The sequence below is a fragment of the Diabrotica virgifera genome, chromosome 4 (assembly GCF_917563875.1).
Source record: "Diabrotica virgifera virgifera chromosome 4, PGI_DIABVI_V3a".
NCBI lineage: Eukaryota > Metazoa > Arthropoda > Insecta > Coleoptera > Chrysomelidae > Diabrotica > Diabrotica virgifera.
The window spans coordinates 155,737,825-155,763,921 of record NC_065446.1 but is presented as its reverse complement, the minus strand read 5'-3'; the positions used below and the strand labels follow the sequence as shown (position 1 = coordinate 155,763,921).

The 26,097-nt window shown below is 34.1% G+C and overlaps 1 protein-coding gene across 2 annotated transcripts in view; it reads left to right on the top strand.

Annotated features, from left to right (window-relative positions):
* LOC126883970 (phosphatidylinositol 4,5-bisphosphate 5-phosphatase A-like) overlaps nucleotides 1-26,097 on the top strand; it is a 236,386-nt gene that overhangs the window by 78,866 nt on the left and 131,423 nt on the right. The gene's annotated exons all lie outside the window — the stretch shown is intronic.

Here is a 26,097-nt window from a genome sequence, read left to right as displayed (position 1 = left end):
GCATTCATAGACGAAGACAGAGAAAATTGGGACGTGTGTTGCAGAATGTTCACACACTGCTACAATACAACCCCTAACGCGTATCATGGTTACACACCGTTTGAACTGTTATATGGCAGGAAGGTTAACCTACCAGAAGACCTTACACAGGAGATCCAACCATGTTACAACATAGATGCTTACTACAATGAGTTACGCTACAAACTGCAAAGCGCACACGAGAGAGCTAGAACCTTCTTACTAAAGCACAAAAAAGAGCGACAAGAAATTAACAAGCTCAAAGCAACACCACAACACTTTAAAATAGGAGACCTAGTCCTAGAAAAAGGGAAGAGAATGGTAAGTCTTTATGTAGGCCCCTTCACAATAACAGAGGTAAATAACGTTAATTGTAAGATCAGAATGGAAAACAATAAAATCAAGGAAATATCTAAGAGTAGATTATATGCTTACAATCCGAGAACACAGTGAGTGACAAGTGGAACGGGAACAATGTTGATAACGAACATTTTTTGTATTTAATTATTAGTTATAGGAAATAAAAACTTAACTTGTATTGATTAAAACGCAGTAAGCAGTTGGTGGTATTATCAGAAAATTTTCTTCCTTTTCCGTAGCCAGAAAATTTTTGGAGGGAAGGGGAAGATGTATTGGGATACACTGCATCTTTTAGTAGTCATCTTATTAAGTACAAGACAAATTCTTTTAATAGTTAAATGTTAAATACGTTTGTTTATAGTAAACATGATTGACCCATATTACCACACCTGTATCGGCTTTCGATACAAGGTCAGTTTGCAATAACAAATAGTATCCTTTATTTATAATCAAGTCGACACAGCATTTTTAATAAAAACACTCTCACTTTTATTTATACCGAAACAGTAAACAGGGGAATCCACATTCTTATTTCTAATTTCATTGCGAAAAGATTAGTCATTTGGTATTTGAGATCCCAACGGGAAAACATCACAGCTACTAAATATTATACCACCAGCTCTTTACCGTAGTTACTTCAACGTACCAATAAATGAATTTACAGTGAGTATTGTTACTTCATCAACCCTTATGGTAGGGGGTAACCACCCCTCAATTATCTGAGATGGTTCAGATAAACAGGAACCACCATAGTTGGTCCAAAATTTGTTTTTGGCCAACGATTTTTTTACAAGATGGTAATTTAACACATTTTGTTAAAAATAAAATACATATGTGTATAATTATTGATTTGCATGGAATGTGCATACTACACATTTCACAACTTGCTATTTATTAACGAAAACAATGAAAGAGATAAGAAATATGAGAAACGGAATGTAATCAATACCAAAATGAGCTCATGACACCGTTAGTCGTTTCGCTAGCGACGAATAAAGTTAAATAGTTCAATCTCAATCAAAAACACAGACTGTCGCGGACTGCGGACCATGGGAAGACCTGTCTGCGGTGCGTTGATGTCCGTGGTGGTCGGCTTTGCGTGATGATCCGTAGAATCGCAGACCGTGGGAAGGAGCTATAAGATTTTTTTTATTTAATTTCATACACAGACAAATACGACTTGCATGGGTTGCCTATCAAATTCGTGTCATAGCTATCCTTAAGGGGGGGCCGTTAGGGTCGAAATAAATATTCCAAGCATATTTTTTTGAAAGTATGGTAGAATTATTTTATTTTTAAATTACATAGGAATATGCAAGAGAATTCATAGATTATTCAAGACAAAGTTAAAGGAAAAAATATTGAAAATAAGCCAACGGTGGCAAATTTTTAAAGACACCTCAAAAAACCATCATTGGATCATGGTAAACAAAAAATTCAAAAAGATTGTATTAGCTTATGAGTTTCTCGAGGTAATTCCATCGAGGTTTTTTAGTTTTATCGACTTTTGACTTTTTGATATCACTCAGAAGTCAAAACAACGAAATTTTTTACAGAAAAAATGGTGAAAATCAACATATTTATTATTGTTAAACAAAATATAAGCATAAAAAAATATCTCGACAGCGTTACCTGAAGGAATGTCTAAAGAAAATATGTACAAAATTCCAGGTGAGTTGGTCAAGTAGTTTTAGAGTTACAATGTCTAGCAGTTTTGAGAAAAAGGCTTTCAAAGTATTGTCAACATTTATTTTCAATTTTTGTGTCTGTCAAAATGTAAAGTGATACACACCGGAATATGTTTTTGAATCGCGGAGTAATTTACAAAAGAAAATGAGAACAGCTGTTGACTGTTTCTCACTACGCTCAAGCGCGCTCGCGCGAAGATGCTGCAAAGCGAGTCGAAGGTAGGGAGATAGTGTTGAATATCCCTGTCTTCGACTCGCTTTGCAGCAGATTCGCGTCAGTACGCTTGAACGTAATGAACAACGGTCAATAGCTGTTCGCATTTATTTTTGTAAATTACTCCGCGATTCAAAAAGATATTCCGGTGTACATCATTTCACGATTTCACAGACAAAAAAGAGATTGAAAATAAAAGTTGACAATATTTTAAACGCTTTTTCCTCAAAACTGCCTTTTTCAAGTCAAAACAACGAATTGTTTTGCAAAAAAGGTGAAAATCAACATGTTTATTATTGTTAAACAAACAATAAGCGTAAAACAAAAAATATCTCGACAGCGTTACCTCAAGGAATGTCTAAAGAAAATATGTACAAAATTCCAGGTCGGTCGGTCATGTAGTTTTTTAGTTACAATGTCTACAGCCTTTGAAAAAAGCAGTTTTGAGGAAAACGCGTTTAAAGAATTGTCAACTTTTATTTTCAATTTCTTTTTTGTCTGTCAAATCGTAAAGTGATGCACATTTGAATCGCGGAGTAATTTACAAAAGAGAATGAGAACCGCTGTTGACCATTATTCACTACGTTCAAGCGCGGTGGCACGAACCTGCTGCAATGTGAGTCGAAAGTTATTCAGCACTATCTCCCTACCTTCGACTCGCTTTACAGCAAGTTCGCGCCAGCGCGCTTGAGCGTCAGGAGAAACGGTCAACAGCTGTCCTCATTATTTTTTGTAAACTACTCCGCGATTCAAAAACATATTCCGGTGTGCATCTCTTTACGCCTCGACAGACAAAAAAAGAAATTGAAAATAAAAGTTGACAATACTTTAAACGCGTTTTCCTCAAAACTGCTTTTTTCAGTATGTAGACATTGCAACGCAAAAACTACTTGACCGACCCACCTGGAATTTTGTATATATTTTCTTTAGACATTCCTTGAGGTAACGCTGTCGAGATATTTTTTGTTTTATGCTTATTTTTTGTTTAACAACAACAAATATGTTGATTTTCACCATTTTTTGCAAAACAATTCATTGTTCTGACTTCTGAGTGATATCAAAAAGCCAAAAGTCGATAAAACTAAAAAACTCGACATACTTACCTCGAAAAACTCAAAAGCTAAATAAAATCTTTTTGAATTTTTTGTTTACCATGATCCAATGATGAGTTTTGATGTCCACCGCAAAATTCATTGTTTTTTGAGGTGTCTTTAAAAATTTGCCACCGTTGGCTTACTTTTCAATATTTTTGAGTTTTTTCTTGAACAATCTATAAATTGTACTGAATATGCTTATTTAATTTAAAAGTAAAATAATTCTACCATACTTTCAAAAGAAAAATGTGCTTGAAATGTTTATTTCAACCCCTACGCCCTCCCCCCCTTAAGGATAGCTATGACACGATTTTGATAGACAACCCATGCCAGTCGTATTTGTCTATGTATGAAATTTAATAAAAAAAATGTTTCATCCGGAAAGCATATGGCTGCAGGTCGACCTATATTCGGATCCCGTACTATTAGGACGTCATTTTGAACAACTTATCTAATTCAATATTTAAAATATTTTATTAAAAGTAGCTTTTAATTTTTTCAAAAATGTATTTTGTGTTCATGTTTTTTTTTGTAAAAATTTTTACTGATAAATTATTTTTTGTTCTTTATTTGTTACATTGTTACATTTACATACAAAAGTAGTTTTTAATTGTTTTCACAAAATGTTGTATTTTGTGTTTGTGTTTTTTTGTTGTAAAATTTATAACTAATAAATTATTGTTCTTTCTTTATTTGTTACACTTACATACAAAAGTAGTTTTTAATTGTTTCAAAAATTGTGTATGTTGTGGTTGTGTTTTTTTTTTAGTAAAATGTATTACTAATAAATTATATTTCTTTCTTTATTTGCTACATTGTTACATTTATTACCAGATTGATAATCAGTAATCGTAAATTGTCAGTTTTAGACAATTCAATCATGGCTTACCTAAAATTTAGAAAGATTTAGACCCGTAATTAATAATTTGCTCTGAAAAATGAAAATATCTCGAAAATAAAAGAGACAAAATTTAGTCTGATTTTAAATTTCAAATATCTCATTCAAAAGAAACTTTTTGTTTATTCTAAGGGATTTTCGGCCCTCGTTATAATGTACCTAATCTTTTAATCTGCGTTTAAATTTTTCAAAAATATTTTCAAAAATATACTCGAGACAAACAGCTCCCCACTCCTCAACCTCTTCACTTAAAGACTTTAAATAGGCAAACCATTGTAAACTAAATCACTTGAGAAAGGCACTCTGCCGAAACAGCTGTAGTCACTTAGTTGCAATAAATTTTGTGGAAGTATAGAAAACAAACGTTTTCAGTGTTTTATTGTTAGATCAAAAATATTTATTAGTTTTCTCGGGATTCGAAAAAAAATGAATGCATTTAAAAAGCATTCGTCCGAAATTTTGCGCCTACGCTCTTAAAGCTATTTAATAGTTTACGGAGTGCTGTATTTATACATACATGTTCCATAGTATTACAACATTATAGCACAGAAATCGATGTTTTACTAACGTTGTGTCCGACAGCCAGGCTGGATTGTTAGTATTAAATAATTCACATACTTCCTTGTGCGTTCGTGTTTCATTGCTACAACCATGCATTATTAAAATTTCTCGAAGTTTCTGATAAATGTGTCATAACAATAAACATTGTTATTAAAATAATAAAGTGGTATATTTTCACAGTTACAGACAGACTACTTGCTAATAGCTGCTAATACTACGAAGAATAGAAGCGTTCGAAATGTAATGTTACAGAAGAATATTGAAAATTCAGTGGGTTCAAATGATTACCAATGTTGAAGTGCTACGACATTTAAATAAGGAGTTAGAAATTATGAAAAGTATAAAAAACTATAAAACTGGAATATTTGGGTCACATTACCAGAGGAGAAAAATATGAGTTGCTGAGAATTATTATGCAAGGAAGGATCCAAGGAAGAAGAAGCATAGGAAGAAGACGCATCTCCTGGCTGAGGAACCTTAGAGAATGGTTTAACTGTAGTGCGTTTGGCGAATGGATTTAGTGTCCGCAGTCATATAAACCCAAATAAACAACAACTGTAGTGCGTTACAACTATTCAGAGCAGCAGCCAACAAAGTGACCATAGCCATTATGATATCCAACCTCCGATAGGAGAGGGAACTTTAAGAAGAAGGAGAAGCTAATACTACGGATGCGACGTAGCAGAATACTAAAGTTTATTCTTCTTATCTGCGATAAACAATTAAACTATTTCATGGGTTTGATATTTTATATATACCATTAATGTAGTAATCCGATAACTACGAGGCTTGTTCAATTGAACTCCATCTTTGGTCCAGAAAAGATTTATTCGCAAATACATCTGAAAATAATACTACTAAAGTTCTTCTTCTCCTTCTTCTTTCTATTAATATTCCTATTCTTCCTTATAAGCAATTCTGCTTGTTCACTGGTGGATTGACACTCCATCTTTTGCGCGGTCGGCCGATACTTCTTTTACCGATGGGTGATTTATCTCTTGCTATTTTGAACACACGTGTCTCCCCCATTCTGGTTATGTGGTTATTCTATTCTTTTTTCTATTTAGTGTCCATTCGTTTATACACTGTACGTTACATTGTCTTCTAATGTCTTCACTCCTCTTTCGATCTCTCAGCGTATTTCCTGTAATTCTTCTCAGTACTCTCATCTCTGCCGTTTCCAGTAGTCCTTGTGTTGTGGTTGTATCGGGTCTTGTTTCTGATGCATACCTGTTATTATTGGCCTTACACTGGCTTTATAAATTCTTGACTTCATTTCAGTGTTAATATGTCGGTTTCGCCATATAGTGTTATTAAGGCATCCTGCCAGTCTATTTGCTTTTTGTACTTGATTTCTCACTTCTTTGTCCAAGTTTCCGTAACTTGACAATGTAGTTTCAAGTTATTTTACTTCCATTATTGTTCAATACTGATACCATCAATGTTGTTCTGAAGCTATTTCCTTGTGGCATTTTATAATCAACTATTTTCAATGGGAAATAAGCCACAATTTTACCAAAAAAATGATTTTATTAACGTTTCGACGCATAAGTCGGGTGTCATTGTCAAAATACAAAATAATACCGAATAAAATATAAATAAAAAATACAGTATTATTTTGTATTTTGACAATGACACCGACTTGGGTGTCGAAACGTTAATAAAATCATTTTTTTTTTTTTGTAAAATTGTGGCTTATTTCGCATTGAAAATAGTTGATGATACCATCAATTTATATTTTACATCTGATTGTTTCTTTCTATTGTTTTAGTTTTCGGAGATGAAATTGTCATATTGAATTCTTTTGCCGTTATGTTAAAATCTGTGGACTACTCTTTGCAGACTGTCTTCATCTTGAGCTATCAATATTGCGTCGTCTGCGTAGCAGAGTATTTTTACTTCTTTGTTTCCCATTCTATATCCTCTTCCTTTGTTGACGTTTTTGATGATTTTATGCATGATTAAATTGAAGAGCATAGGACTCAATGAGTCTCTTTGTCTTATTACGCTGCCTATATCTATAGGTTCTGTAAGTTGTCCATTTATTCTGACTTCAATTTTGTTGTTTTGGTAGATGTTTTCAATAGTTTTTATGATATCTAGGGGGACTTCTCTATTATACAGAAGATGGATTACATCTTTGAGTGCTACTCTGTCAAATGGTTTCTTCAAGTCAATCAGACATAGAAATACTGTTCTATTATACTCTAGTGATTTCTCAGTTATTTGCTTTATGACGAATATTGCATCTGTACACGATCTACCAGTACCCTGTTGTTCATCTGCTAAACTTATTCTCAGATTCATTAGGTCTCGTAAAATTTTAGTTGTAAGTTTTAGGGTAGTATACTGCAGTGGAACCTCGATAAGTCGGATTAATCGGGACCACGGTCGATCCGGGTTTTAAAAAATCCGGGTTAGCCGGATATTATGGTAAAAATTAATAAAATACATATACATAGATAATAAATAAATACACATTATAATTACAAAAACATGAAATATACAATACTTCTAAACTAAGTACAGTTGTATACAGTATTGTTTATTTCTTGGTAAAAAAAACTCAGTCAAAGTGAAAAAATGTTTGTTTTGTCTGATGAAAATCGGTCTGGGTTAGCCAGACTTTTGGTTTATCGGAGGCCGACTTATCGGGGTTCCACTGTACTAAAGTTAAGGCACATGTCTCATTGGTCCACCAACCGATGTATATCCTGCTTAAATAGTTCTTGTGGCTGTTGCTCGAAGAAATCTTAAAGGCATTTTGTACTTCTTCATTCACCTGAAAACCATTACTTTTTAACTTCATTTAGTGGGAAAGATGTGAAAATCGCAGTCGACAAATCACAACTACATAATATGTGGTGTGATTGTCGTCAGAAAAATGACACCACGTGAGAGCTTCCCTGGATTTTTATTGCTTTGTAGCGCTTGTTCAAAGAGTTATTATTCAGATTTGCGTTAAAATGCACTCTAAGTTCTATGAGAAAGGGTCCTTCATGGTAGAACAACCTTGCCTGTAGTCTGCAGTAGGTTGAACTTTAAACTTCTTTGCTGGCGGATAATTTGCATGTTATGTTTCCATTGCATTGATGGTTCAAAATAATGACATTAAGTTGAAGATCCGAGCTTCGTTAAAGATCCACAAACATCCTCACTCAGAGCTCCAAAAATGATGTATGTCATTATTCGGTATGGCGTGTAATATACTCTTGCGAGTATAAAGATCAACTCACTCAATGAATTGTAGTTTATGCTTAGTAATTTCATGTTGTCTTCTTTGAATTAAAACAACCAATGCAAACAAATATGTTCTATTATAGAGCTTCCAAAAAATATTTGTTTTATGCAAATAGGCAACGTGTTGTAAAATTTGCCCATCTTTGTATGGCATAGGAAATGCAGCGAACGTAACGGACATGTTTTACGCAATTTAGACCTTTATGAATTTGCTGGTAGTCGTCTCAGTCGCTTGTGTACACTTCGACGAGCAGTAAGTGAATATTTTATAAATTGATACTTCACCAGTGAAGGCGGCCCACGTAATTTCATAATTAAGAGACTTCTATAGCTAGGAGACTGTCGCCCGTCACCCCCTTATGACGCAGTTTTCAGTCTCAAGGGCTTACCATCGATACCAGGAGATCAGGCTTTAGTAGACGACCAGATTCGGGTCGGCGACGTGTATTACCAGAGAGGGATGATCGATGCATTGTCCTTAGTGTCTTGGGAATCGGCACGCGACAGGAGATGAGCTTCAACAATCCCTGAGGAATGTTCGAGGTGTCATCGTCACTCAGTGGATAGTTAGAAGAAGATTTAAGGCTGCTACTTGGACACCCAGACAAGCTAACACAGGGCCCAAATTGAACGTACTTCAGAAACAAGCTCGACTTTAGTTTGCCCGAGTACGTCAGTTGGGACCTTGGCCAATGGAGCAGTCTTATTTTCTGACGAAAGTCGAATGTGCTTGTAAAGCAATGACAGAAGCCCGGAGACCCATTTTCCCATTGCTGCAGTGTCAAAACAGTGAGCTATGGAGAAGGTTAATGTATGTTTTGGGGTGGTATACCTTTAGAAGGGAAAGAGAGCTTGTGTTCGAACCCGGTGGTGGTCGCAGAGGGGGATTGACAGTTTATCGTTACACTACGGATATTCTTTAGCACATTGCGTGCCATGCTTTAATCGGGATACTACTCTCAGGGGCCACTGATATCCACGGCCATGAAAGTTAGCCACAGTGAGCGACGTGGCCCCTGGCAAAACATCTGTGTCTGTCATATAATAATATGAGCGACGTGGCTCGCAATGTGTTAAAACCATGTTGTAAATTGTTATATGTTAAAAGAAAAAGAAAAGAAAAGAAAAGAAATATAAAAAAAAAAATAATAAAAAAAATAAACAAAAAAATAAAAAAAAAGAAAGAAAAAAATATATATAAAAAAATAGAAAAAAAAATATAATAATTAAAAAAATATAAAAAAAATATGTAGATAAAAATGAATGACGAACTTGGACAGCCCATAGTAAAATAGCTTTCGAATTAAGTAGAGGGCTAAAGAAGAATGTTGCAGTTTTTGCTGTGGAACTCTGAGAACATCATTTAGAAAAAAAAAATATATAAAAAATTATTAAAAAAAATACAAAAATAATTAATTAGTAGAATTGTTTATTATATTAGTATTAGTTTTAGGATAAGATACGAAAAAATTACTAATAAAATAAAAAATAGTAAAATTGGCGAATGGATTTAGTGTCCGCAGTCATATAAACTCAAACAAACAACATGTTGTTCCTTTCGTCGGCTACATAGGTGACGGCTTCATGCTAGTGCATGGTAACGCTCGATGTCACACAGCACTGATTACGAAAGATTACCAGGCCAACACCGATGTAACAACAATAGACTGGCCTCCATTGAATCCAGATATGAATCCCACCGAGCACCTATTGGATGAGCTCAAATGCAGGATTCGGGTCCGCAATCTAGCACCAGCGACAGTGGCGGCATTAAAAACTGCAGTACAGCCCGTTCACACTTGTGTGTCGGATCCGTATTTTAATCGGAGGTTTCAGTGGCAACGCATTTTATATGGCGCTATTCACATTTATCCGACACCGATTTTTTGTTCTCGACGACAATAAAAATGTTTTGCGAGCCCTCATCGCGCGGAAAACAATAATTGTGTCGGATCTCGCTCGCTTATGAATAAGAATAGCGCTGTTCACATTTGTCGGGGGTCGGGGCTAGTGATGCCAAATAAAGTCAACAGAGAATTCGTGAGATTGGGAAAAATAAATGATGAGATTTCGCTAGAGTTAAATGATAAATAATTATATATACACCGTTTTTAGGCGTCAACGCCCTTCCGGTAGGGATCTATGGAGGAGTGTCACCGAGCCGCAAGCCCGTACCGCTCCTCCATAGGCCGATCAGACACCAGCTTATTTCAGACCAAGTCGTAGATTCTTTTTAGAATTTTAGACTACGACGTCAGCCTTTTTATTTTTCTATTCACCGGGCTGGGGCTCGAACCTGGATCGCCTCGACCGCATATCCACTATTAGTCCAGGGTAATAAGGTTTTTTCCATGACACTCGAGCAGCCAGGGTACTGAAGCGTTTTTTCGACAGGTAATACCTATGAGAACAAATTGTAACCATTTCCTGCGTAGGATCTGGCGGCCATTTTTATTTATAAACAATTAAGTGTCAAAAAATGGCATTTTTCCATTTTTTTCAAATCAATGGAAAACAGTGAAACTTGTGATTTTTTAGTACAAAGTTTGACGTATTACAAAGTTCGATATACTCATTTATTGTTAATATAATTGCGAAAAAAGGTCGGAATTGCAAAAAAAAATTATTTCGAAATATCTATTGTAAAAGTTAGTCTACAGCTTTGAAATTTTTGGCATATAAGGGCTCTTTTGTGCTTAATATGTGATAAAAATTTCAAAGCGATTCATTCAATTGTTTAAATTTTATTCAAATTGTTTATTCCTGAGATCATTTTTTTTGCAATAACATAAGTCAGAAAAAAATGACGTTAGAACCATTCCACAGGTGTCAAATGGAAGAGCATGAGCTATATTTTCAACTTGGTTTAAAAAAGCGAATAAAAAATGCATTTATTAGTAATAAATAATTATGCAAAAGTATCGTAAATCTTTCCTTATAAACTTTTTATTTTGTTATATAAGAAATTATATATATTTATTGCAATTTTTTTATCAAATATGATATAAATAACATTACTTGGTAGTTGTGCACTTAAAACAGGGTAAAAAAGTTAATTTTTTTGGAAAAAGTTATTCAAAAAGTTTATAAGGAAAGATTTACGATACTTTTGCATAATTATTTACTATTAATAAATACATTTTTTATTCGCTTTTTTTAAACCAAGTTGAAAATATAGCTCATGCTCTTCCATTTGACACCTGTGGAATGGTTCTAACGTCATTTTTTTCTGACTTATGTTATTGCAAAAAAAATGCTCTCTGAGATAAACAATTCGAATAAAATTTAAACAATTGAATGAATCGCTTTGAAATTTTTATCAGATATTAAGCACCAAAGAACCCTCAATTGACAAAAATTTCAAACCTGTACACAAATTTTTACAACAGTTATTACGAAAATAAATTTTTTTGCAATTCCGACCTTTTTTAGCAATTATATTAACAATTAATGAGTATATCAAATTTTGTAATATGTCATTTTAAAGCTTTTTCCATAATCTCAAATATATTTGTACTAAAAAAATCACAAGTTTCACTGTTTTCCATTGATTTGAAAAAAAGGGAAAAATGCCATTTTTTGGCAGTTAATTGTTTATAAATAAAAATGGCCGCCAGATCCTACGCAGGAAATAGTTACAATTTGTTCCTATAGGTATTACTTGTCGAAAAAACGCTTCAGTACCCTGGCTGCTCGAGTGTCACGAACAGGGTATATTTTTGTCTTATTACCCTGGCCTATATAGATTTCTCAATCGTGCGCCTCAGTCCGCTTGGCTAATCTGATCGACTGATAAATAATTATACAATACATAATATAATTACAATATATAATTTTAAATACGTTATATTGTCAGGTCTTCTGTTTTCTGATGTGGAAGTAATATTAATATCATAGTCGACATTTTATTGTCAATATATTTAAATTGAATTGGAACACGTATCAAAAATCAGTGAAGAATTGCCTAGGTAAAAAAAGAAAAGATGTTATTGAATTGAATCTTCCTAATTGTTTATTCACCTTATTTGTTCCCATAAATCATATTGTCAGATTTTTCTTAGAGAAGAGAATTATTTTAGTGTCAGCATCATATCCGATTTAACACTAGAAGGGCCAGCGCCGTCAATTTGACGGATGCGCTTAGTAAAATGAAAATACATTTTTTTCCATGCTGTTTAAGTTCATGATATTTATTGAATTTTAATAAGTTTTTGGTCTTTATACACCACTGAAAAATCATGCCAATTCCACTCCTACATTTTATGATATAATTACTTATAATATGTACCTAGAAGAGCCGGCACCGTCATTTTGACGGCATTATGTTTTATCACTTTCCTCAAATAAATTCCTGGTATAACTCGAATAGTTGTTTATCATTCGGCTTTTTCAGTTCAAAATAGTTTGGTTTTGTTTGAATTTATTTTGTATTTCAATATGAGTTCCCGTAAATGTTTGATATGATGACTCCCTTCGAGATACTGATTTTGTGCCGGGGCAGTTGGGCTCATCATCGAGTGAATCAGAGTCAGATAAATCTTTGCTTGCATGATCCCGTCCTGTAGCGCCCAACGATCCATACAATTTAGTTCCTGCTTTCAGTGATCTCCTTATTTCCAGTGAAGGAACAGAGTGGACTTGTGTTGATTCCAGTGGAGTAGGACGTCCCAATCAACAAAACGTTCTAAGAGAATCTCCGGATCCAACTACTTTTGCAAAACGATATGTTCAAGAGAGTAATGTGCTAACGTATTGGCGATTGTTTATCAACGATTCAGTGCTACGTCACATAACTATCTGCACAGAGACTGAAGATTGCCGACAATCAACTAATGAAACAAAACATTTCTCTTCCAGAACTAGAAGCATTTATTGCTTTCCGTTTGCTCGTGGTTCCTTTAATATGAGTTACTTAGATATTGATCTCTTGTGGTCCAATGTATGGGGACCACCTGTTTTCAAACAAACTATGAGCAGGAATAGGTTCAAGGAGATAATTAAGTACCTACGATTTGACTTGAAGAGCATTCGATCCTTGCAAATTACCACAGATAAGTTTGCGTTAGCATCAGAAGTTTGGAACAAATTTATTGAAAATTGACAAATGTGTTATATTCTAGGTGCAAACTTCACCAGCGACGAGCAGCTATTTCCTTCTAAAACTCGCTGTCCATTTCTTCAGTACATTGCAAATAAACCTGATAAATTTGGCATAAAATTTTGGCTCTTGGTGGACGTTGACAGCAAATACCTTTGTAATGGATTTCCGTATTTAGAAAAGGATAACGAACGCTCATTCACTACCAGAACACTTTATTCTAAAACTGCTTCAGCCATTTGTAAAAAAAAGGGAGAAATATCACTACCGACTACTTTTTTACATCTTTGCCATTGTTAAAACAGTTGAAAGACCAAAATACTAGTATCATTGGTACCATACGCCGTTTAAGACAAGAGATTCCTTCCTCAAGAGAACATCTGAATCATGTAATATTTGTAGAAAATACGTATGTGGCAAACGTACTAAGCGAATTAAAAAGCACATTATTTGTTCAAACTGTCAGAATTAATTATATAAATTACGCTTTTGTTTAATTTAGATATAAAATTACAGGTATTATTATTGTTTTATGTTTAGTAAAATATATAGTATAAGAGCTGTGAGACATTTTTGAGTAGGTATTTTAGGCAACCTGAAAATTTTTCAGGTGACTCTTCTATGATAGCCTAATACAAAAATGCCGGTCTGGCTGGAGGGTAGTGGTTATTTTCCCCAAAAAAACCCCCCAAAGTTAAAAAAAGGGTAAAAATTGTTATTACAAAAAATATCATTGATATGACTTGGAAGTAAATTTAAATATTCAAATATAAAGAAAATCAACAGACCAGGCGATTTGAGGGCGATTTTAACTCTGCAAGATACTTTCATGGGCGCCCCCGGATTATTTTCAGGGGGTGCATCTGAACTTCAGAAGATTTCATCTGAATCTGTACATACTATTAACGAGTATAAAATATACAACTATACATGCATTGCTATGTACATTACTTCCGGACAGAGAGGTGCAATTGTTATTTTGACAGGGTATTTTTTAATTTTAAAAATAAGTATTCTAAAAAAGACAGGTTTTTTGGTGAAATTATCCAATTGCCATGTGATCAAATAAATTACGCGTGCATATAAATGAAACCGCTATAAGTAAGCATCAGAGCGAGTCCGTTCGCTCGAGAAAATCACGTGACCTGGCGATATCCATGTTGTTGTGCCTCGAAACGTTAGAGTAATTATTATAATATATTATAGTTTTTTAAGTAATTTTTCTTAACTAAAGGAAAATAATACATACTATTTAATAGATTTTGCAAATATGATAGAAAAAGACAAATTTATTATTATAAATATATAGGTAGAAAAGTATAAAACTATAAACTAAATTAATTCTGTGTCCGAATCTTGTACTTCTTCTTTAAACTCCTCATCTGAGCTTAAATGTTCATTCTCTTCTTCTTCGTCAGACTCCCCTCGAGACTCAGATTCCTCTTCTACATGATCTGTAAATAGTTGTAATATGTATTTAGAATTAATTAACAATTAATCAGTGATTAATTAATTGAGTTGCTACGTATTCTCTGTCATTTTATACGGAGTCGAAGCCTGGACAATCACGGGCGCATCTGAAGAAAGACTTGCCATTGTTGAGATGTGGTGTTATCGAAAAATGTAAAAAATATCATGGACACAACACTTAACCAACAGGGAAACATTAAGAAAGATGAAAAAGGCAAAAGAAATACTCAACACTATGAAGGAAAGAAAAATGAGCTAAAATAAATATACTTTCTCTTCTTCTTCGTCAGACTCCCCTCGAGACTCAGATTCTTCTACCTGATCTGTAAATAGTTGTAATATATATTTAGAATTAATGAAAAATTAATTAGTGATTAATTGATTGAGTTGCTACGTATTCTTACTTATACAACCAATGCTTAATACTTTTTCTTATATAACCAATCACATCACGTTTTTTATTTCTTAGTATATGACCAAAGTAGCTCATGTTTCTTTCCTTCATAGTGTTAAGTATTTCTTTTGCCTTTTTCATCTTTCTTAATGTTTCCGTGTCTGTTACGTGTGTCCATGATATATATATATATATATATATATATATATATATATATATATATATATATATATATATATATATAACATTATTCGATAACTCCACATCTCAACAACTTTCTTCAGATGCGCCCGTGATTGTTCAGGCTTCGACTCTGTATAAAAGGACGGAGAATACGTAGCAACTCAACTAATTAATCACTAATTAATTTTTAATGAATTCTAAATACATATTACATACAACTATTTACAGATCATGTAAAAGAGGAATCTGAGTCTCGAGGGGAGTCTGACGAAGAAGAAGAGAATGAATATTTAAGCTCAGATGAGGAGTTTAAGGTACTAGTACACTTTAGAAGACCAAAAATAATCATTTTTTCAAGAATTTTTTTCTCAGAACCTTTATTAGAAATGAACATAAAACTTTTTACTTATTCATATCTAATTCTTAGAGAGTACAAAAAATATATATTTTTTCATTTATGCACGTACACTAATATTGCAGAGGGCGCAAAAGTCGAGGCCTCGAAAAATGATGGCGGACAGTTAATCTCAGGATTGGGATATCTGAAACAAAAAAATCGTACTCCATTTGAAAAACGAAGGTTTCTTACGTGACAATTTACCACATTTTGACCAAAAAATAAAAAGTAAATATTGTTTAACCATGAGAAAAAGAAGAAAATCGGGCGTTTTTTTCACAAAATTTTTTCAAATTTCCGTAAAATCTTTTCTTTGCGAAATTTTTCACTAACGGCGGTAAATTGTCACGTTAGAAACCTTCCTTTTTCAAATGCCATACGATTTTTTTGTTTCAGAGATCCCAATCCTGAGATTAACTGTCCGCCATCGGAACTAGTTGTTTTCGAGGCCTCGACTTTGGCGCCCTCTACAATATTAGTGTACGTGCATAAATAAAAAAAGATATATTTTTTGTATTCTATAAGAGTTAGATATTAATATGTAAAGATTTTTATGTTTATTTCTAATAAAGGTTCTGAGAAAAAAAATCTTGAAAAAATGCTTATTTTTGGTCTTCTAAAGTGTACTAGTACCTTAAAGAAGAAGTACAAGATTCGGATTCGGACACAGAATTAATTTAAAATAAAAAATGTGTGTACCATTTTTATATATTCGGCTGCAATACGAAGGAAAAACAATCTTACTTTTTAATTAGAATAAGGAGTGCAGCCAGTCCCTTTAACTGCAGTTTTCTGCTCTTATTGGAGCGTCATCAGAAGGAACGTAGGCACTGTTCTCCTTAATCCAATCAAATCGCATCGAAATGTTTTCCCAAATATTGCAGCCAAAATGATGGTAATGGGTGGCTAGCGCCATCTGGCCGTAAAAATACGAAGCAAGTTTTCAATCCTAATAGCAAATAATTAATATTGAAAAATATCAAAAATTACTAAAAGATTTTTAAATTGAAAACTTACTGGTACATCCCCATGTATACGCCTCCAAGACTTCTACAATTTGCAAGTCATATGGATGCTGCAGTAAAGACGATAGGGAAGGAATTCTAAACCTTGCAATTCAAATCCCCCGTCTGCAGCTGGCTAGGAACTGAAAGATGCACCATAGTTACTCTACTGAGTAATAAGAAAATAAAATAAAAATGTGTGTACCATTTTTATATATTCGGCTGCAATACGAAGGAAAAACAATCTTACTTTTTAATTAGAATAAGGAGTGCAGCCAGTCCTTTAAACTGCAGTTTTCTGCTCTTATTGGAGCGTCATCAGAAGGAACGTAGGCACTGTTCTCCTTAATCCAATCAAATCGCATCGAAATGTTTTCCCAAATATTGCAGCCAAAATGATGGTAATGGGTGGCTAGCGCCATCTGGCCGTAAAAATACGAAGCAAGTTTTCAATCCTAATAGCAAATAATTAATATTGAAAAATATCAAAAATTACTAAAAGATTTTTAAATTGAAAACTTACTGGTACATCCCCATGTATACGCCTCCAAGACTTCTACAATTTGCAAGTCATATGGATGCTGCAGTAAAGACGATAGGGAAGGAATTCTAAACCTTGCAATTCAAATCCCCCGTCTGCAGCTGGCTAGGAACTGAAAGATGCACCATAGTTACTCTACTGAGTAATAAGAAAATAAAATAAAAATGTGTGTACCATTTTTATATTGTTTTATATTTTATATTCGTATTGCAGCCGAATATATAAAAATGGTACACACATTTTTATTTTATTTTCTTATTACTCAGTAGAGTAACTATGGTGCATCTTTCAGTTCCTAGTCAGCTGCAGACGGGGGATTTGAATTGCAAGGTTTAGAATTCCTTCCCTATCGTCTTTACTGCAGCATCCATATGACTTGCAAATTGTAGAAGTCTTGGAGGCGTATACATGGGGATGTACCAGTAAGTTTTCAATTTAAAAATCTTTTAGTAATTTTTGATATTTTTCAATATTAATTATTTGCTATTAGGATTGAAAACTTGCTTCGTATTTTTACGGCCAGATGGCGCTAGCCACCCATTACCATCATTTTGGCTGCAATATTTGGGAAAACATTTCGATGCGATTTGATTGGATTAAGGAGAACAGTGCCTACGTTCCTTCTGATGACGCTCCAATAAGAGCAGAAAACTGCAGTTAAAGGGACTGGCTGCACTCCTTAATCTAATTAAAAAGTAAGATTGTTTTTCCTTCGTATTGCAGCCGAATATATAAAAATGGTACACACATTTTTATTTTATTTTCTTATTACTCAGTAGAGTAACTATGGTGCATCTTTCAGTTCCTAGCCAGCTGCAGACGGGGGATTTGAATTGCAAGGTTTAGAATTCCTTCCCTATCGTCTTTACTGCAGCATCCATATGACTTGCAAATTGTAGAAGTCTTGGAGGCGTATACATGGGGATGTACCAGTAAGTTTTCAATTTAAAAATCTTTTAGTAATTTTTGATATTTTTCAATATTAATTATTTGCTATTAGGATTGAAAACTTGCTTCGTATTTTTACGGCCAGATGGCGCTAGCCACCCATTACCATCATTTTGGCTGCAATATTTGGGAAAACATTTCGATGCGATTTGATTGGATTAAGGAGAACAGTGCCTACGTTCCTTCTGATGACGCTCCAATAAGAGCAGAAAACTGCAGTTAAAGGGACTGGCTGCACTCCTTATTCTAATTAAAAAGTAAGATTGTTTTTCCTTCGTATTGCAGCCGAATATATAAAAATGGTACACACATTTTTATTTTATTTTCTTATTACTCAGTAGAGTAACTATGGTGCATCTTTCAGTTCCTAGCCAGCTGCAGACGGGGGATTTGAATTGCAAGGTTTAGAATTCCTTCCCTATCGTCTTTACTGCAGCATCCATATGACTTGCAAATTGTAGAAGTCTTGGAGGCGTATACATGGGGATGTACCAGTAAGTTTTCAATTTAAAAATCTTTTAGTAATTTTTGATATTTTTCAATATTAATTATTTGCTATTAGGATTGAAAACTTGCTTCGTATAGAATTAATTTAGTTTATAGTTTTATACTTTTCTACCTGTATATTTATAATAATAAATTTGTCTTTTTCTATCATATTTGAATGAGATAATTTCTATCAATTACTCTAACGTTTCGAGAAACAACAACATGGATATCGCCAGGTCACGCTATTTTTCTCTAGCGAACGGACTCGCTCAGCTACGACAGAGGACGCAAACACCTATCGGTATACGATCTTTCTCACACTGCTGCTTACCTATAGCGCTTTCCATTTATATGCACGCGTAATTTGTTTGATCACCTGGCAGTTGGAAAATTTCACCAAAAAAACCTGTCTTTTTTAGAATATTTACTTTTAAAGTCACGTCAATGATATTTTTTATAATAACAATTTTTACCCTTTTGTTTAACTTTGGGGGGATTTTTTGGGAAAATAACCGCTACCTTTCAGCCAGACCGGCATTTTTGTATTAGGCTATCATGGAAGAGTCACCTGAAAATTTTTTAGGTTGCCTAAAATACCTACTCAAAAATGTCTCACAGCTCTTGGACCAATAGTTTTTTATAATAATTTGCATTTAACTTGAAGTAAAGTAAGGAACAACTGCTTTCTAAGTCCGACCGTCAAAATGACGGCTACGACACTTCTAGGAATGTGTCAAGCGCCGGCCCTTCTATATACGAATCGGGCTGACGACACACGACAACTGGGAACGGGCCGTTAGATGATGAGTGGGAAGCGATTCTTCAGGAATCAGTCAGAAACTTAATAAGGTCCTTAAAATCTCGCGTGGAAAGTGTAATACATCGAAAAGGAGGAAGTACTCATGTAATTTTGATTTTTTATGTTAATTTACTTTTCTATTAATTAAATGATGACTTTCATTCATAACATGTTTTTTCACATACCTACAATACTAAGTTATCTTTGTTATGTTCTATTTTACTTTTGAGTCGATTCTTTTGTTCGCAATTGTACAAAAATCCATTTAAAGCCTACAAAGTCCAGTTGTAAAAATGAAATGAAGATGACTACGACCGTAGATTACAGTTTAGTGTAACTTCGTTAACAAATTATGTTTTTTCGACGAAGTAATGTTTGCATTATACGGGAATGTAAATCGTCAAAATTTAAGGTATTGGCGTGAAATAAATCCACACTGGATACGTGAAAACTACACTCAATGGCCTTAAAATCTAAATGTATGGTCGGTTATAGTGGCTACTCAGTGAATTGGGTCGTTTTTTATAGAATTAAATTTAACCAGCGATAATTATAAAATGCTACGAAGAAATGATAGAAAGAAAATTTTACTGCCCTGAGAAACAAATTTGAAGAAAATTTTAATGAAATATGGTTTCAGTAAGACGGAGCTTTAGTTCCTTTTGGTGTAAATGTTGGGTATAATTTAGATCAGACATTTCCCGGATGATGGATGGGTAGATTAGTTTGTATTGAATTGCCTCCTCGCTCACCCGATTTGAATCCTAAAAAATATTTGTATTGGGGATACTTGAAAAGTAGAATTTATAAAACTAAATCAGCAAGTGTTGCAGCGCTAAGCAAAGAATTATCGATAAATTATTTAAGAGGTAATAACGCGTTTCCTGACTATTGGTTCACCCTTTACATATAAGTTTACGTTTTCTTAGTTTTCCAGGTATGGTTCCGTTTCTTCTTCTTCTTCTTTTAGCCTATTTTTCCAAGGTAGTATTAAAAATGGAATGGTTGTTTTGTGTTGCGTTAATATAATATATGTATCACTGAAAGGGCCTGGACGTGAAGTCTCAGCCAGGCTTACCTCTTCAGTCAATCGAGGAGGGCTTTCGTTTTTAGGGGTCGACCTAATAGACAAGGCGAAAACGGCGGGATCGTTGGGAAAAGTATTCCCATGAGATTTTTTTTGCATAATTACATTCGTGAGACATCCCAAAATAAGGTTCAAGAAGTCGCCCACGTGAAAAGTGGGCCAAATTTTTTTAACAATTATTTTTAATCAAATTGCAAAACATCGGTATTTTTGGCCCGGACTATTTTTTGTAGGTTTTTTGGACCATTCTGGATAAAAAAGGTCTCTTATAATTTTTCTCTAAAGTTGATCGTTTTCGAGTTATAAGCAATTTAAAATTGAAAAAAACGAAAAATGGCGATTTTAAAGGCTTAATAACTCGGTTAAAAGTTATTATTATGAAAGTCAGAGTGTGACTAAATCAAAGTTTAATGCCCCCCTACAAGATCCCGAAGAAATTTTTGTCATTATTTTATTACTAAGCTGTTATTTTTAAGTAATAATATTGCGCGCCATGCACGTGGTAGCCGGCCGTAAATTCTGAGTGCGAGTGAGATGCATCTCCGGCAGTCCAATTGTGATCTTACTTGCACTCATATTTACGGCCGCCTACCACGTGCATGGCGCTCAATATTATTACTTAAAAATAACAGCTTAGTAATAAAATAATGACAAACATTTCTTCGGCATCTTGTAGGGGGGGGGGGGGGGGGGCATTAAACTTTGATTTAAACTCGGACCGAAAATTGAAGACGGTGACTAATACATCTGGAGGGATTTCAAAGTGGAAAATTTGAGAAGTGTCAGTAGCGTACGCGTACTGTAGTGCACTGTGAGCGTTTGACTTTTTGTTAAATACATTTAGTGAATAGTGGAAATTTTCCACTGGAAAGCGTAGTTATAGAACTCTATTATTATTATTATACAGATATTTCGTTATTTCTAGGTGTACCATGGCGACGAAGATATCTGCGCTCTGTTAGGAATTGTCGTGTTTCCAAAAGAAAAATATACTACCTTGATGAAACTTGGATTAATGCCAGGCTTCAAAATTTGGCACGACACAACTATAAGGACTCCTCGTCAAGCATTTATAGAAGGCTTATCTACAGGCTTACGAGCAAAATCAGGCAAAGTTCAACGTCTTATTGTAGCTCACATCGGTAGCGATACAGGCTTTCTGAAAAATAGTGCTCTCGTTTTTATATCAAAGAAAACTGGCGACTATCACGAGGACATGGACACCGCGCGCCGTATGCTTTGAAAGATGGTTTGAAATCGTTCTTCAGCATCTCGAACCTAACTCAGTGGTAGTATTAGACAATGCATCCTACCATAGTCGACTTGTTGAACGAATTCCTACTATGAGTGACAAAAAATCAGTTTTGCAACATTGGTTGAGGGAAAAATCCATTCCATACGGCGAGGATATGGTTAAAGGACAGCTTATTGGTATTATTAGACAACATCGTGGTACATATCGTCAGTGCTGTAGATACAATGGCTAGACTTCATGGCATTACCATCTTACGACTACCGCCTTGTGAACTGAACCCAATAGAATTAATTTGGGCACAAATGAAAGGATATGCCGCTCGGGAAAATGTCACATTTAAAATTAATGATGTCCAGCGCCTCTTGCAAGCCAGTTTGTACAGTATTAATTCTGCAGATTGGAAGAATGCGATAAGCCATGTTATTAAAGTAGAAGACGATATGTGGAGGTTGGACGGCATGGTGGATAATGTTATTGAGCCTGTGTTAATACAATTAGGATCAAATGATTAAGACAGTTCAACAGACAGTTGCAGAATCAATGGAGTAAGATGATTTGCAAAATTATGAGGTACATATCTTATTCTTCTTCTTCTTTGTCTGTTTTTCAATATGCCCCCAGTAAGTTGTCATTCCATTATTCTCGTGGTCTTCACACTGATCATCTTCCTATTAGTGAACCGTCTCTCGCCGTCCTTACTACTATTTGTTGTGATTCGGCTTATGTGGTCGTTCCATTTTACCTGATTCTTACCCAATTGTTATTGTTATCCACCTTGCATATCCGTCGTATATCTGCACTAACCCTCTCTAGCTCTTTTAGCTCTAACTCATAGTGTCTTACCATCAATTTTTCGAAGGGTTTTTATGTCTGCTGTTTCTAGCATTCTTTTTGTCCTGTCCGTATCAGGTCGTGTTTTTTCCGCGTATGTAATTATTGGTATGATGAATGTTTTGTAAATTTTGCCTTTATCATCCATACTGCTTTCTATAGCATTCATAGAGCTTTCTATAGCTAGATAGATGAGATACATATGTGCTGTTAAAATTAATTAAACTAGTCGCATTTACCAGTGTTGTAAAAAAACTTATTACTCTTATAGTAATACAATATCTTTTAGATTCATGACTCTGATTGAATATTACATTGTGGATTAAGCCTATTGGGGATACCACATACAAAAAAAAGCACCAATAACTTTACCTCATGGGTGATGTGAAAACAAGTTAATTGGAGAGGTTTTAACTCCACGTCTTGAGATTATTAAGAAGTTTGTTCAGTTGTGATTAATTAATTGCATAATAAGCGTATATCTCTTATTATAAATTGATTAGTTCTAGAAACCTGAAGATTTTATTGAGTAAATTCATAAAACAAAATAAAATACCTGAAAGTTAAAACATCTTAAAGGCATAAGCGCAAAATCTCGCATGTCAAAATGTTCAATGTGTTTTAAATGTATTCATTTTTGTCGATTCCTGAGAAAACTAATAGGTATTTTTGAAAAATTTAAACGCAGAATGAAAGAATGCTTTGTTACCGAAGGCTGAAAGTCTCTTAGAATAACCCAAAAGTTTCTTTTGAATGAGATATTGAAATGAGACTTTTGAAATTAAAAGTCACACTAAATTTTGTTTTTTTTTTTCACCCCTGTAACTTATTATTCAACATTATAGAAGTTTTCAGGGACTTTCGGCCCTCGGTAATAACGTAATCTTTCATTATGTGTTTAAATTTTTCAAAAATACTTATTAGTTTTCTCAGGATTCGAAAAAAAAATGAATACTTTTAAAACGCATTAAATATTTTGATAGGCGATATTTTGCACCTATACCCTTATAAGGCTTTTATAATGAAAAAAATCACAAATTCGGTTGCCTCTAAGCTGGAGTCATTTTATCTTAAAGTAATTAGTTTGTTACGTGTTTCAGTTGACTTTGGAAATAATATTTATAAAAATTAGTATTTTAAAAATTGCAACCGCGCTCTATAAGTAGTCAGTAAATCTAACTTAGATAAGTGACTATTGTTCTATGAAAGTGACAACTGTACTCTTTATTGACCACACAAATTCATTTTTTAAGAGTTACACAATATCTACAACATGATAAATTATTCTAAGGGTAGACATACTAAATATGTCTATGCGGATACGCCACTGATTAAAGGGTGTCTACTGAAATTTCAGGATTTACCTGAATTTTTGGGTTACCCCATATGCAACAAATTATTTACTTAAAAATAACACGCGTTCTGTAGTTGATACTACAGTTGGATAACTTTACCTTTGATAAGAGGAGCAATTAAAAGATTTTCAAGCGGTTAAAGTCGGTTTTTAAGGGCCGGTACTTTCTGTCTCGATTAAACCCCGTTTAGCGAAATTTTGCATGATGAAATTCCTGTAACCAAGGTTTAATCGGGACAGAAACTACCGGCCCTAAGTCTTGTAAACCACAATATATAAACTTCACCTGGTATACTATTTTGACGATTATCGAAGGGGGAGTGAAAATGAGTCACCGTCTTCAATTTTTGGTCTGAGTATAGTCACTTTCTGACTTTCATAATAACTTTTAACCGAGTTATTAAGCCTAGAAAATCGTCATTTTTTGTTTTTTTCAATTTTAAATTGCTTTTAACTCGAAAACGATCACGAAAAATTATGAGAGACCTTTTTTATCCAGAATGGTCCAAAAAAACCTACAAAAAAATTGTCCGGGCCAAAAATATTGATTTTTGCAATTTGATTAAAAAAAATTTAGCCCACTTTTCACGTGGGCGACTTCTTGAACCTTATTCTGGGGGGTGAAGTCTAGTTCGCTCCGCTTCGTTCAGGTATATTTTAGAAGGGTACGAATTGGCTCCCGCATGAATGCGGGTAGGCTCTCATATAATCGCGGAAACATTAGACATTGTTGCCAAATCGTGTAATATTTATACTGCTTAGGAAATTTACATAGTGATATAGACTTTTTATAGGAAAATTATACTTTTATACAAATACTTTTAGAGTTTGTTTTAGTTCAACATTGGCATATGTGGCAGTTTTAACACAAATTATCGGTGTCGGCCGGTATGCGCTCGACCGTTTTGCGCTCTTACCTGAAATCGGCCGGTTTGCGCTCTACACTCTAATACCCGAAAGTTAAGTTAGGACCGAAGGGTTAGGTCTTCGTCCTTTCCCATATATATTTCTAGGAAGGTACCTGTTTCTAACAAAAAGAGAAAATTTGAAAGAAGTGACAACGCTGGGTGATATTTTCGACATGTTTAGGTAAAATAAATTTTGTCTATGGGAGCCAATTCGGACTCTACCTTTTTTAGTTCATGTAAAATTCTTACCATTGGGAGCGAACTCGACCCCGTCCATTCTGGGATGTCTCACGAATGTAATTATGCAAAAAAATCTCATGGGAATATTTTTCCCAACGAACCCGCCGTTTTCGTCTTGTCTATAACGGTACTACGGGTGTTTATGTCCAATCTGGTGGATGATTGTCAGGCAACCTATCACCAGGTATGACTGTTCTACGCTTCGTCAAAACTTTGTGCTAGTGCTCGCACTAGTTGAGATCTATCGTTTATGTGTAAATTATCTTCTACATATTCCGTGGTTCAATAAATCAAACTGGAAAAATCAGCAAAACAATTTAATTTTGCAAGAAAAGTTACTTTTAATTCACAAACAAATATACCATTGTATTTACCTATTTGTCTAATTTAAAAAATTCGTATAAGAGTTTTCAAAAACCGTATAAGGGTTACATTTTTTCTATGACCAAAACGAACTAATTGTTTAAAACAGGGCCTGATTTTGTTTCCAGTTTGACTAAATCAAACTGAAGAAAATAAGGTCCAGTTTGTTTGTCAAATGTTTGTTTACAAAAATTTAATTTTTGTAAGAAAAGTTCATTTTTCTACCTTTATTGTTCACTTTGATAAACTTTTGGATAGTAAAATTTAAATCTTTTAATTAAAAATTAAGTGATCGTGTGGAGAAAAATAAACATGCCATTTTAATTGCCTGTTTATCTAATTAGTAAAATCCTTACTAGAATTTTCAGAAACCTTATACAGGGTGAAATTTTTTCTATGAACAAAACGAGTTATGTTTTTAAAACAAGACCTCATTTTTTTATCATAATTAATAAATCAGTTGATTGGTTGGTAGTAGTGTACTGTTTGACCAAAATAAGAGACGAATAGAAATTTGAGTCAAAATTTACAACTCGCCCTGTATATTATTAAACAATGAGAGCAGACACTTTCTATTCTTGGTCATCTGTTATTCCCCTAAAGGCCTCCATAGAATACCTACTTCTACCTCGAAGTAAACTTGAAGTAAGTAATAGAACCTTA